Source organism: Stenella coeruleoalba (assembly GCF_951394435.1).
Source record: "Stenella coeruleoalba genome assembly, chromosome: 17".
NCBI lineage: Eukaryota > Metazoa > Chordata > Mammalia > Artiodactyla > Delphinidae > Stenella > Stenella coeruleoalba.
The window spans coordinates 14,940,121-14,954,760 of record NC_137163.1 but is presented as its reverse complement, the minus strand read 5'-3'; positions in this window follow the sequence as shown (position 1 = coordinate 14,954,760).

Below are 14,640 nucleotides of genomic sequence, written 5' to 3'. Positions count from 1 at the left end.
AGAATTTTAGACAAGAGAGCAGTGCGATCTGATTTAGCGTTTCAGAGATAGCCCTTGCTGTGTGTACGTGATGGATCCCAGGTAGGCAGAGCAGAAGAGATAGGTGAAGAGGCTTTTGCAACTGAGCAGGTGAGCGATGGAGCTGGCCTGGATGCAAAGGCGGAGTTTCGAGGTGGGCTCAGATTTGGAGGTGGAGCCAAGAGGATTTGCTGATGGATTGGATGTGGGGACAGAGGGCAAAGGAAAATCAAAGATGTCTCTCCCAGATGTGAGGTGAGGAAGGCTGGGGTGGATTGAAGAGATCTCCCAGCAGGGCATCAAGATTTTGGGCTTTGGTCATGTTGAGTTTGAGATGCTTATTAGACACCCAGGTGGCGACGGCAGACTGGCAATTGGGGATGAATGAGGCCTGGGTTAGAGAAAACTTTGGGAATCGTTGGCATGTATGAAGTCATAAGCAGGAGGGAGATTATTATTATTTTTAATTAATTAATTCAATTTAATTTTATTTATTTTTGGCTGTGTTGGGTCTTTGTTGCTGCGTGTGGGCTTTCTCTAGTTGTGGCGAGCCGGGGCTACTCTTCGTTGAGGTGCGCGGGCTTCTCATTGCAGTGGCTTCTCTTGTTGCGGAGCATGGGCTCTAGGCGTGTGGGCTTCAGTAGTTGTGGCGCACGGGCTCAGTAGCTGTGGCGCATGTGCTTAGTTGCTCCGCGGCATGTGGGATCTTCCCGGACCAGGGCTCGAACCCGTGTCCCCTGCATTGGCAGGCAGATTCTTAACCACTGCACCACCAGGGAAGACCCAGAAGAAGATTATTGATAGAGAGTGTGAAGAGAGAGAAAAGGAGAGAGAAAGAAAGAGAAATGAGGCCCAGGACTGAGCCTTACCTGTACCAATGGTCACCTGCTGGACAGAGAAAGAGCAGGAGGCAGAGAAGGAGCCGTGAGTTTGAGCAGAGGAGAACTGGAAGGATGTGGTGGCTAGAAAGGCAAGATAAGAGAGTGTTTCAAGAAAGAAAGCAGTTAACTATGCTGAGTACCCCTGGGAGTCATATGAAGCGAGCACAAGTATCTAAACTATATTTGATTGTAAACATTAACCTTGCAAATTTTCAGGAATATACATATCACATGAACAGAAGCAATCTTTTCTCAGATGGTTTTATTTTTTCATTACAAATTAATAAAAACTTTAATTGATTTAATGTTTTTAATTAGCAAGTATAATTTCATTTGTGTAAAGAGGTCTGATTAGAATCAGAGTTGGCCTGATCGCAGTGAGTTAGAGCAGGTGGCAGTGTACAACAAGGTCACGCAGGACACGTGGGTCTCCTTGGTCACCTCGGCCACAAGATGCTCCACACCATCCCGTGTCTCTGTAATTATCTGATGACCATACCCAAGTTCCTTCCTCCTTATAAAGTGCTTCCATTTTTATAATTCTAAAGCCAAGAGAGTTAGGCCAAGTACCTTGTAAAGTTCCTTCTGTTTTAAGACGACTTTGATTCTATGATTCCACCTAGGTCCATTTATGGAGACCTTTCTTATTAAAGTGTATTGGCACCAATGAAAGACTTTTTTCGTCGTCATTCCAAAAATTTGGCCAAGGCTAACATTGCCTGTGTCGATGTGCAAAAGAATATTTTTATTTCTGACTTTCATTTCATGATTCTGGGCAAAGCAGTGTCAGTAGCAAGATGCAAGATCCCCACTTTCAAACTCCTGTTATTTTTATGGCATCTTAAAGCCTGACTCATGTTATAAATTAAATTTTACTTTTTAAAGGTACACAATGACTACGATGCCTGAGATAAGAGTTCCAAGCCTTTTGAACTCCCCCGTATTTTGGCTCTATATTACTGGCTGACTTCAAGGCCTGAACTTTCTATAAAGAAGGTACATGTTGAAAGTTATTTGTTCTGAAGCCCTTTGCTTTCCCAAGGACCACAGCCTGTGTGGGCTCCTCTTAGCAGTCTGATTAAGCTTTATTTGATGAACTACACATGGCAAAAGGTAGACTAAGTCATGCAGTTCCATAAAAATCTTTTTTTTTCAGCCTGCATTTCAGATCTCACGAATATTCCCAAACGATCTTTAAAGAAAGGCTGTAGCAAATTGTAATATAAGTCATGTATAGTGATAACAGATAAGTAATTAATACAACAGAAAGTTAAAAAATCACCTGCTGACCAATATGCTATTCAAAATGTAGTTGCCAAAAGGGTGAACTTTATGCATCACTTTTTAACAGATAACTAGGTTTCTTTATCTTTCCTGTTAGTCAAGACTACTTTTAGAGATAAGATTCTTAAAGTAATAAGTGGAATCAAGCAATACTAAGGGTTTAATTCACAATTTAGATACAGTGACTTATTTTATTTTCCATAATTTATGTTTTAAAATCCACCTTTTAATCCCACTCGTATATTTATTAGCCCCTGGAGAAGAGAAGATTGAAAATTTTGCAGTTTACTTTTGGAGTACATGTTAAATGGCTAGAAAACATGAAGCCTTTTAAAGTATCAGTGAGTGAAGAGATCTAACCAGGTGCTGTGTAGCCAGATGTCTAGTAAATAGCTGAGAAAAACAAACACACAAAGAATAATTATGTGCTAAGTGGATGCACAAAATGAGACGTGAAAAGAATTGCAAAAGGCACTTTTTACCCCCTAATAAATACAAAAATTCCATATGGGTGAGGACTCCTTTTCTATGTAAAAATGCTCATTTATTGTTGGTTCTGTGTCATCAGGGGAATTCTGGGGGTGGAGAGAAACTCTACTGGGGGCAAGTGTTTAAAACTAATTAGTACAATAGAGACCATTAAAAGGAACATTTTTATTTAGTTGAAAAAATACACAAAAACCTTCTTGTAGAAAAGTCAACTGCATTGTATAGGCGTGTGAACATCACTCAACATCAACAAGAGTAAAACCCCAGGTGCCTAATGGAAGATATTATATACACTGCAGATTGTTTTAATTTGGTGGCATTTTATCCAGAGCCACTACCCAAGGTAAGATTGTCCTGTGGTACCTGAAGAGAATCTAGATGCCTGAGAGGCCAGAGGGGGTGGGAGAGGCAGTGGGGGAGGTGTAGGAATGGAGAGCAAGGCCAGAAGCCCATACACCTTGGATTGCTAGGTGTGCTGGTTAATTCTGTGTCAACTTGACTGGGGAAAGGGATGCCCAGATAGCTGGTAAAACATTATTCCTGGGTGTGTCTGTGAGGGTGTTTTAGGAAGAGATCAGTATTTGGTTCAGTAGACTGAGTAGAGAAGATCCGATCTCACCAGTGTGGGCAGGCATCATCCAATCCTCCGGAGGCCCTAATAGAACAAAAAAGGTGAAGGAAGAACCAATTCCTGCTCTCCTTCATCTCCTCCGGCCCTGGGATTTTGGAGCTCTTGGTTCTCAGGCCTTTGGACTCAGACTGAATTATACCACGGGCTTTCCCGCTTCTCTGCTTGCAGATGGCAGACTGTGGGACACCTTGGCCTCCGTAACTGTGTGAACCAATTCCTATAATAAATCTCCTCTTATATATAGTGATCCAATTTTTATAATAAATCTCCTCCTATATATAACTATCTATATATCCTATTGGTTCTGTTTCTCTGGAGAACCCTGACTAACACAACAAGGCCCGTTAAAGCTGCGGTATTGGGAATTCCCTGGCAGCCCACCGGTTAGGGCTCCGAGCTTTCACTGCTGAGGGCCCGGGTTTGATCCCTGGTCAGGGCACCAGGATCCCATAAGCTGCACAGCCAAAAAAATGGATTTTTGTATTTCAGCATGGTTATCACCCACCTCTGGGTTTCATTCCACTTGACAACCTCTAGATGTTTCACAGATATCTGCCGACCTAAACCAAACTCACCTCCCTCCCTCCTGTGTGCTGGGCAATATGTAAATGCTAAAGACGTAAGTGATAAGGATGCTATTGGTGTCATTGATCGTGTAATTGTTGAAAAAAGCACATACACATCATTTCATATGATGGGGAAGTGCCACGGGCGAGGCAGGCCCACTGTTAGATCTGTGTGCACGTGGCCACCCATTCTGGTGTGGGGACGTCACCAGCCCACGGCTCACATTTTGACCAATGGGAGGCTGAAGACAGGAAGGAGCTAAAATATGGCTCCCTCACCCCTCCTATCACCCAAGTAACTGCTTTGAGGTACAGCAGTTTCATACTGCATCTGAGAGGTGTCACACAGGACTTAGCAACCAACTGTGTTTTCTTGAGAAGTGGTGGCCTGCTTAGGAACGTAGTATCTTATATTTGTTTTTTGTCCTTTCCTGACTCCAATTATTTCCCCCTTACTCTTGCTGCCCTGGGATTATACCCCCTGATAAAGTGTTAAGAGGTAAGCTTTGTCTAGCTGTTTTCTAGAGAATTGGTACAAAGACATTGCTTTTTTAAAACGTTTGGAACATTATCCTGGTTCCTATTATGGGGTACCTAACCTAAGGTGGATGAGTGGGGGAGGAAGAAGTGGGAAAGGAAACCAGGAGAGGCTTCCAGGAGGAGGTGAGCCTTGAATAGGGTCTAGAAGGAAAAGGAGTCAGGCAAAGTGGGGCTGATAAAGGAAGATGAAACAACATGAACAAAATACAGACATGGAACTGTGTTGTATTCAGGGAATAAGGCTTCTGCGTAGAAGGCTAGTAGAAAATATGGAAGTCTTGAAGTCTTACTAATATTACAGTTATTATTACTGCTTAATAATATTAATAAGTGATACTACTACTTAATAATATTATTATTACTAATGATGTTTTTACTTAATATTATCAGCTACTTGAAGTCTTACAAATATTACAGGGGTATAGAGAGGCTGCTTTAACTTCTCTCTTCATTAACCCTTCCACTGAAGGCGAGATAAGAAGTGAGAGGATTTAGGAATACCCCGGCATTTGCATATAGGTGGCCTGAGGACAGAAGCTGGCTCACAGGCACGTGCCCATCAATGATGCCCTACACGGTGCGTGTTTATTTGTGTGTTTGAATTGGTTGCCCATCAAGTCCACATAAAATTCAGAGTTCCTGTTTCTCTCAAAAAATCAGACCTGGTAGTACAGGGCTTCTATCTCCACAGGAAAGCCAATGGCTGGAACCGAGCAGTAGATGCCCACGTTAGAAGAGGATACGAGACCTCAAGATTGCACCATCCCCCCTACAACCTGACCTGGCTCGTGTTGCACATTTACTTGCCTTGGTCCCTCTAGCCTTTGAGTTTGCAGTTCTGGGAATTCACTCAATACTGGGTAATCCTGGGTCAGCGAGAGAATCTCTGCCACCTCAGCCTCCCAGGGCTGCATGCCACTATAGCCACTGAAGCTCATGGTGCTGAGACTGAGAAGATTGACACATGCCTGCTTCTTTTGGTCAGCAGCTCCTGATTCACACTCTGGGCCGAGCACGTCTGATTGGTGAGGCTGAGGTCACGTGCTCATGCCTCGGCAGCAAAGGCAGCTGGGAAAGGGAATATTGGCATTTATAACTTCTTTGATGGGAGGTGGACTCTGCCTCCAGCAAGATTAATAAAATGTTTTGCTGTTGGGCAGCCAAATGAATGACAAAAGTCCATTAGAAAGGGGTTGGCTGTCTAACTGTGGCATGTTTACCAGTGGGGCACAGGACACATGAGATGATTTTATGTCAAACACAAAATCTTTGCTTTGATAGCATGGCATTATTTTATGTGCATTAGGAAGATATAGTTAAGGTATCAAACCTGCACAGGACAGGAAAAGTTTATGAAGAGTGTGAAGTGTGGCAATTTAAAGAAAAATCTTAAGTAAATAGTAGTTTAGATGATACTGGAAATAATAAAATTACTATTCAAATGACTGAATTTTTGGAAATTAGTCTAGATAAATGAAAACCTTTACATTTCTCTTTATGCCAAGTAATGATGATGATGATAATGATGATAAAATTAATACTAACAATACAAAATTTTACATTTATTTAGTGTTGTGGGCAAGACTGTGTTCTAAGAATTTTACATTTGTTTATTTACTTAAACATCACATCAACTTTACGAGATAGTTACTATTATTTCCCCATTTTACAGATAGGGACCTAAGGCCCAAAGGGGTTAAACGAGAGTTCACTCAATAAATAGTCAAGTGAGGATTTGAATTCATGCCACTACTTTCTACCTGACAACTGCATATATGAGGGTGGATTTAGATTCCTGTACAATGATTGCACCAAAAATCTGCAGAACTGATTTAGGATTTGGAGTCATAAATTTGGGGGTGAATGCTTTTCGAGTACTCATTTTCGTGCCAAGGAGAGTTCTCAGCCTCGGCACTATTGATATTTTGAGCAGGTAATTCTTTTTTGTGTGTATGTGTGGGACTATCCTATGCATTTTAGGGCAGCCTTTCTGGCTTCTACCCACTGGATGCCAGTATATCTTCTCCAGTTGTGACAACCAAACATGTCTCCAGACATTGTCAAATGTCCCCTGGAGACAACATTGCCCCCAGTTGAGAACTCCTGGCCTAGAGAATTCTGAAGTCTCTCAGTGAGAAGCCCAGAAATAATTACCAGCAAGATTAAATGATATGACTAAGCCGCTCTGGTATGCTTTCCGAGGTAGTCTTCCATAGTATCCTGTCATTATTCGTTAATAGCAGGCATGTCTCATTTCTCATATCAGAAATACACAGTACCAGGTTGTACCAGCTATTGGTTTTCAATGCAATATGTGGTGAATCTTTAACTTTGTGGTTTACTTATAAAATGAACAACCAGCTTCTCATTTTTCTAGAATCCAGTGGCTGTACACTTGGCAAGAAATGACAGGTGACCTCAGTCTCTTTAGATTTTTAAGCCAGTATGTTTCTTTCCCTGACTTGGTGTTTGATCACATCAAGAATTTTTTTTTTTTTTTTTGCAGGTGGTGTTCTATGTAAAAATAGGACAGATTATAAATTATGTCCATTCTCTATATTTGAATATGGTTGTTAGGATTTTCAATACAATGATCAATATTATGTTCATGATGTATTAATACATCGTGAACATTGAAGAGCTATGAAAGGACAAATCATCTCTCAGGTTGGGCTTTCTGGTCATTAAATCATTAACTTTTACTAGACACCAGAGTCTAGCAAGAGCATCACCTGATCCTTTTTATTTTAGTGTGCCCTGGCCTTCATGGCATCTCCCATACCATTCTTTGCCAGCCAAAACCTTCCCTCTAATCCCTTCAGATCTATCTGAGCATTAAAGTCCAACAAAAAAGTCACCTCCTTCACGATTGCTTCCAGAAGTCAGAATCAGAAGAACCACTTCTTTCCACTGGCCCCACTTATCATCTTGTACCCATCCTTGTATTCCTCTTTCTATTGCATCGAATTAAGTGAGGGACTAGCTCTCCAGTGCAGCCTTGCTCCTTATCTTTTCTGTGCAGAAAATAAGTCTTAGCTCTGATTAAAGCTGGCCGTTGTTTGGGGGTTGAGGATGTTCATACACGACCATTCACATTGACAAATAATATTATAGCTGCTTTATTTTTGAAGGTGGATCTGTTTGTCCTCACACTCTCACCCCACAGGGTAGTGTGTGTGCAGGGGGTGGGGCCTTAAATCTACCAGTTAAGACACTCTTCTTTAAACAAATTAAAGTAGAGTTGATTTATAATAGTGTTAATTTCAGGTATACATTACTCTTAATTCGGTCTCTTCCTGTTTTAAATGCAGCCATCTCATTGGGGCAAGGTTTCTACTCAGCTATGCTCCACCTTGAAGATTTCATCTTTCTCACCTGTTTCTCCTCAAGATATGCCAGTGGGAACTAAAATAAACTAATTCAGAAAACTGTTTCTCAACAAAGCCTGGCTTTCAAGACTACTGTCTTAGACTCAAAAATCCTATTTTTTTATTTCAAAAGATGAACCTTGGCTTTGTCTTTCTCTGTAATAATCCTTATCTGCTCAAAGGCAAGTGGATGATACTGGCTTTTTAATTAATTTTTCCTGACTTTTGCTTTCCTGGGCTTACCTTTTACCAGGTACATGATTCAGTTGGCTTTTAATATCCTTTAAAAATGATAGAAAGAAAGAAAGAAAGAGAGAGAGAGAGAGAGAGAGAGGGAGGGAGGGAGGGAGGAAGAAAGATAGAAATTGCTGTGCATTAAGGCTATACAAATTATAAAAAGATATGGTCACTAATGACATTGAATTCAATCTTTGCAAATTCTAAAAGAAAGAGAATTTGCTTCTGTAAAGTGAGAGAACAAATGCTTACGTAGACCTGGGCCAAGAAAGCCAATTTCCATTTTCCTGGAATCAGTTGTAATGGGAGCCAAGACAATATCCTGTCTCTCACTGAGATCTCATTTACAGAGGTCATGAAACAGTCCTATTATACTTCATTTAATCCTTGATCACAGATTATACTAGTAGACAAACTCGAATTTCTTTTTTTTTTTTTGCGGTACGCGGGCCTCTCACTGTTGTGGCCTCTCCCGCCGCGGAGCACAGGCTCCAGACGCACAGGCCCAGAGGCCATGGCTCACGGGCCCAGCCGCTCCGCGGCACGTGGGATCTTCCCGGACCGGGGCACGAACCCGTGTCTCCTGCATCGGCAGGCGGACTCTCAACCACTGCGCCACCAGGGAAGCCCAAAACTCGTATTTCTTATTGGATAGTTAGATTACCTGTTGCTAAAGGTGTAAAGTTTGAGTGACACAATGTAGAAGGAAACAAAAAATATTTCATTTCAGCCAGTTCTAAGCCACTGTGACAATACACCCAAACAAGCTAAAAAGATCTGAGATGGACCCATACCATATGTGTAACACAAACTCAGATAATTTCCATATTAGTCCAATAGCATGTAATTCTTCATTTATCTCATGGCTTTCCCAACGGTTACCAAGGGGTAGAGAAATTACTTCCTCAGTCTACACCAGTGTTGAATAGATGCCTGCTTATTTCTCGTACAGAAAAGTCTAGATTGGGGGGATTATTTTGAATATGAAAAAAGTTATATTATAGTTGGCCATGTACTTATTGACCTGTAGAGTTAGAATGGACAGTAGAAGTCATCTTTGTTAACCTCATCATTTTACAAATTCATTTCAGCAAGTGCTCATTGAGTACCTGAGGCCCAAAGAGGCCTGAGAAGTGGTTGTCAACACTGTGCTTTGAGTCACCTGGGAATATTTTAAAAACATGCATTACCTGGGCTCCAACTGAAGAATTCTGATATAATTGCTCTGGTGTGAGGTTTGGATGTTGGTAAGTTTAAAAAACTCACGTGATTCTCATGCTCCTAGAACTACCCTCTCCCCCCAGTAAAAAAAAATGGCATTAAAATTTTTATTCTGTATCTTATCCACTTACTTAAATTAACTGATTTGATGAGGTAAAGGGGGAGAAATGAGAGAAACTCTCCAGATGCCTCCTCACTTCTCTGGGCTTTCATAACCTTGTCCCTTTTACCTCTATAGTTATTTTTCCAGCTAGTCCAACCTCTTTTTAAAAAATTAAGTTGCATACCTACTGTAGAATTCACAAATCCTATTCCCTCAAAATGTGATTTTACTCCCCATCATGGATATTGTGAAAATATTTTCAGTTAAGGATATGCCTGTAGCTGACTGACTTAGCCTGTCTACCAGAGCTACCAAGGAGCTCTGCTCCAAAACTCGAGGCTCAATGGTGACCTTGAGATGGTACAAACCTCAGCTGGACCACTGCTCAGCAGTCCTAACTCCATCAGTTTCCAAGGAAGTATCTGTTGCTATCAGATACTGGAGACAAATTAGAGAAAGAATTTCAAGGACTTTGAGGCTTGAGAGAATGGTGTGGATAAAAGTCAATAGTCAGAAATGAGGAAGTGTAGAACTTAGGTTGTAGGTATAGAAATGTTGTGTGAGATCAGCCCCTAGTGGGCACTGTAACGATTACAATTGTTCAGGCTTTGTGTTGAGGTGACGTGGCTTGCTGTGGGAACAGTATTCATTGCCACGTAGACCACAAGTGTTCTAAACACAGACTGACTTCAGATGGCAGAAATATAACATTCTCTTTATTATATAAATATATAATATTCATATTTCCCAGGCTATATGGCAAAGGATCTCTCAGCTTCTCTCTAAAACAGACAGCTCTTAAGTTGTTTTCTATCACTTGTAGAAGAAAATCCTAGAAACTCCCTAATATAGAGGACAATGGTCCCATATGATCGTGCTTCCTCCCACCTCTCCGTTCTCACCTCCTGATTCTTCAGTGTTCCATTCACAGTGTCAGGATGAGAAAGTTTTCAGGTGGAGATGGAGGAAAAGCATTCCAGACAGGGGTATTCTGTATGCAAAGACCCAAAGGGATTAAGGAGTGTGGCACATTTAGGGAATTCTAAATGTCTTGGTATTTCTGTAGTCTATAATGTGAGTGAGAATGGACGGCTGGGCCTTCCAGTCTAGCGTTCATTTCCTTCAGTTTGGACAGAGACAAGGTTAGAGAAATATTTCTCTACCCTGAGATAAACAAAGTACAAGTGAGATGGGTTTTGCAACTGACAACTTCTTAACAGAGGTAGGGGTGGTGGAGAACGTGGCCCTGAGAAAGCCCACGTTCTGTCTAATCCAGGTAGCCTGTCCTCAGCTCCACTGACTGGTGTGGGGAAGGGTGTCCAATGCTGTGGGATTTCCCACATTTTCAAGAAGATCCCCAAATCTGGATTTTTAGGAGAATTCGGCTCCCTATGCAACATCTATTCATTCATTCAATACTATGTGTTGTTCTAAGCCTGAGGCCAAGGCTGAGAACAAAGCAGACAGAAGTTCCTACATTTGGGGTGCTTCACGTCTGATAGGGGAGACAAATAATTTTAAAACTAAGTAAATTATTAAATATATTAGATGGTAATAAGTGTTATAAAGAAAAGTAATGTAGGGGAGGTGGCTGAGAAGGACTGGAGATGTTTTACAGTTTTAAATAACGTGGTTGGGGAAGGCTTAATCAAGAAGGTGACATGGAAGAGTTCGGATGTCACAAAACGGATTCACTCATTCAATACATTCAATGGCATTTATTGAGCACTTACTATGTGTGAGGCATGATTCTAGGTACTGGGGATAGACTGATGACGAGACAAAGTTCTTTCTTCCATGGAGATTGTATTTTTGCTGGGGAGACAGAAAATAAACAAGAAATCAAGCAGGATAATGTCCGTTAGTGATTCTTTGCAACAAAGAAAATAAACCAAGATAATGTGTTGCAGAGAGGTGGGGGAGAAGTGGCTAGGTCGGACAGAGAATTTGGCGAAGGCCACTCTAAGTGACAACGGGTGGAGTGAAGGGAGCCTGCTTTGCAAAGGTCTGGGGAAAGGCATTCGAAGCCAAGGGAACAGCAAGGGCAAAAGCCGTGAGGTGATAACAAGCTAGGTCATGGTGCTGAGCATCAGGGGTGATGCCTTGGTTCGTGGAACAGAGCAAAGCACATTCAGGAGGTAAAACCATGGCCAAGGTCAGGCCCAGGCAAAACTGTGAAACAAAATGTTCGCAGTGACTTCCTCTTTCTTCTCTCTAGACACCCCTTCCTCCTCTACAGGTCCTTCCTTGGCCTCATTTAATCCCCAAGCTCTTTCTCTTTCCAACTTCCTCTCAGAAAAAGATGCGATAGCTTGTACATACTAAAAAATGATAAGGCTAAAAAGCTATTATTCCTCCTAAGGGTATTTATACTTCAACTACAATGGTTTAATTATGAAATTTGATTTAATTATGAAATACGAATTTGACCAGCTGTTTGGGTGTTGGAGTAGTTGATTGTTGTGGGAGTATATTAATTTCCTATGGATGCGGTAACAGATTACTGCAAACTTAGTGCCTAAAACAACACAAATTTATTATCCTAGAGTTCTGGAGATCAGAAGTCCAAAATGAGTTGGCAGGGTTATGATCTTTTGGGGAGCTTTGGGGGAGAATCTGTTTTCCTTTTCCAGATCCGAGAAGCTGCCCATGTTCTTTGCCCTGGGGCCCTGTGTCACTTCAACCTCTGCTTCAATTGTCCCGTCTCCGTCTCTGACCGACTTTCCTGCCTCCCTCTCCTAAGACCCCTGTGATTACATTGAGCCCACTCGGATAATCCAGGATATACCCCTATCTCAAGATCCTTCGCTTACTCACACCAGCAAAGACCCTTCTGCCATATCAGGCAGCATATTCTCAGGTTCCAGGGAATGAGAATGGGGACATCTTTGGGGACTATTATTCTATTTACCACAGGGAGTGATATTCTGGAGTTTGTGAAATTAGTCCACCAGATAGCGCCCTACTTCTGGGTTGTTTCTGCTCCTTACTTTTGTTGGAATTGTGGGAATGAAATGGTTCTGTAGTCTTTCTGAAGGGCAGCTGCTCAAGACAACTGAGTAATTTTCCTTAGTCCAAGTTGGTAAAGCCAGATAAGATGGAATCTCATTGCACTTGTATTTCTGAACACACTGTTTACCCATGAGGTTAATTTGAATGGTAGCTTCTGGAATCGGGTTTCTAACACTCTGCAGTTTCTGACCTCTCTGGAATTTGAATAGCAAAGGTCTACGGAAGCAGAAATAGTAGGGGGTCTGAGTCAAGGACCTAAAAGAATGGACATTATCGTTTACCAGAAAGGCTCTATGATGTAATGAGTGCTACATGTGGAGCCCAATGAGTTGTTTTTGCTTCCTGGTGTTTTTTTTTTATTAATTAATTTTTATATTTATTTTTGGCTGTGTTGGGCCTTCGTTTCTGTGCGAGGGCTTTCTCTAGTTGCGGAGAGCGGGGGCCACTCTTCATCGTGGTGCGCGGGCCTCTCACTCAGCAGGCTCAGCGGCCATGGCTCACGGGCTCGGTTGCTCCGCGGCATGTGGGATCTTCCCAGGCCAGGGCTCGAACCCCTGTCCCCTGCATTGACAGGCAGACCCTCAACCACTGCGCCACCAGGGAAGCCCTGCTTCCTGGTGTTTGAGGGAGCAGTCCTGTTCCTGAACTTCCCAGCACAGCGGTCTTTGAGCCCTGTGGATTAATCTATGGTCTCTCTGAACTGCTTTGTTTCCCGTCTCTCAAAGACTGGCGCCTTGGGGGAAATGAGGCAGATCAGTATTTTAATTAGCACCTGTGTTTCATAAGCCAAGCTCTGTCATCAGTTCCTACTTAGAAGGGCTTGTTGTTTGGATTTTTCCCATACGTAGCTTTGACCCATTACCATTTCCTCCTTCAAATTTCTTTCTCAGCTACTTGCTGCATTAGGATCTTTTCTATACTAATCTTTCCTATTCTACTTACTGAGTTAGATTCTTTTCTTTTGATGGTCAAGTTTCCAAAGGTCCGTGTCTTATTGATTTAGCAGGTGTAAGTTCACTTCCACCATCCCCTGTCTACTTCTGTAGTTTTTGATGTGTCTATAGTCAATATTTGTTGATAAACAAAAAAGATGAATTTAGCAGGTGCTCATGTTTGCTATAATTCCCTAAACAATGGTTTACAAAGATTTAAAAATTATGTTGACTTTAATTTTCATCGCGACATTGCATTAAATCAAAGTTAGACTTTGGAAGAATATGAGTTCTTCTACACTTAATTATTCAAAAAAATATTGTTGAGGGGGATTTATGTTGTTGACTTTAAATGAACATTATCTGAACTGGAACAGCAGGCAGAACAGTTCAGTGAGAGCCTGAATCAAGGAATTGAAAGGATGGCTCTGGCAGGAGAGAGTCTTAGGCTCCAGTTTGGCGCTGTCTCTACCACCTGTATGATCTTATGAGTAAGTCAGGCAGCCCTGCCAAGCCTCGGTTTCCTCCTCTGTTAAACTGGGATTTTAAGAGTGGGATTCTTTCATAAGTTTGTGAGAAATAACCTGTTGTAAGTCAAGGGCTTAATACATAGCAGGCAGGCAATCAATACTTGTTGAATAAACATCTCATGGTCAGAGTTCTTTTAATTTTAGCTATGATGTCGAGGGTCTGTAGTCATAGGCGTCAAAGCATTTAGTTATGGGCTCTTATAGTTGGATAACACGAGTCCAATACATCTATGCAAGGGCAGCGTGGGTCATATTTGTTTCAACCCATTAGAGATAATAAGGTCTCCGCCATGCGTCAGGCTGCTGCTGAGCTGTGCCCTAGGTGTCATAAAAAGTTCTAAGTATACATCTGTCAGGTGTGGAATAAAATATTTAAAACCATTGTTTTCTTTTTAAAATTTATTTATTTTCCTTGTTTTCTTGGCTGTGTCGGGTCGTATTTGCAGTACACGGGATCTTCGTCGAGGTGTGCGGGATCTTTTGTCGTGGCACTCGGGCTTCTCTCTAGTTGTGGAGTGCGGCTTTATCTTTCTAGTTGTGGCACAAGGGCTCCAGGGCGCATGGGCTCTCTCGTTGAGGAGTGCGAGCTCAGCAGTTGTGGTGCGGGGGCTTCGTTGTCCCGCAGCATGTGGGATCTTAGTTCCCCGGGACCAGGGATTGTCCCCTGCATTGGAAGGCGGATTCTTTACCGCTGGACCACCAGGGAAGGCCCTTAAAACAATGGTTTAAAACTGAAACAGATACTGTGGTTGCTTGCCAGTAACAAGGGTCATGGGTTTGCTAAGCCAGTGTAACAAATTATGGAAGAAAGTGTCCCCAAAGACCTTC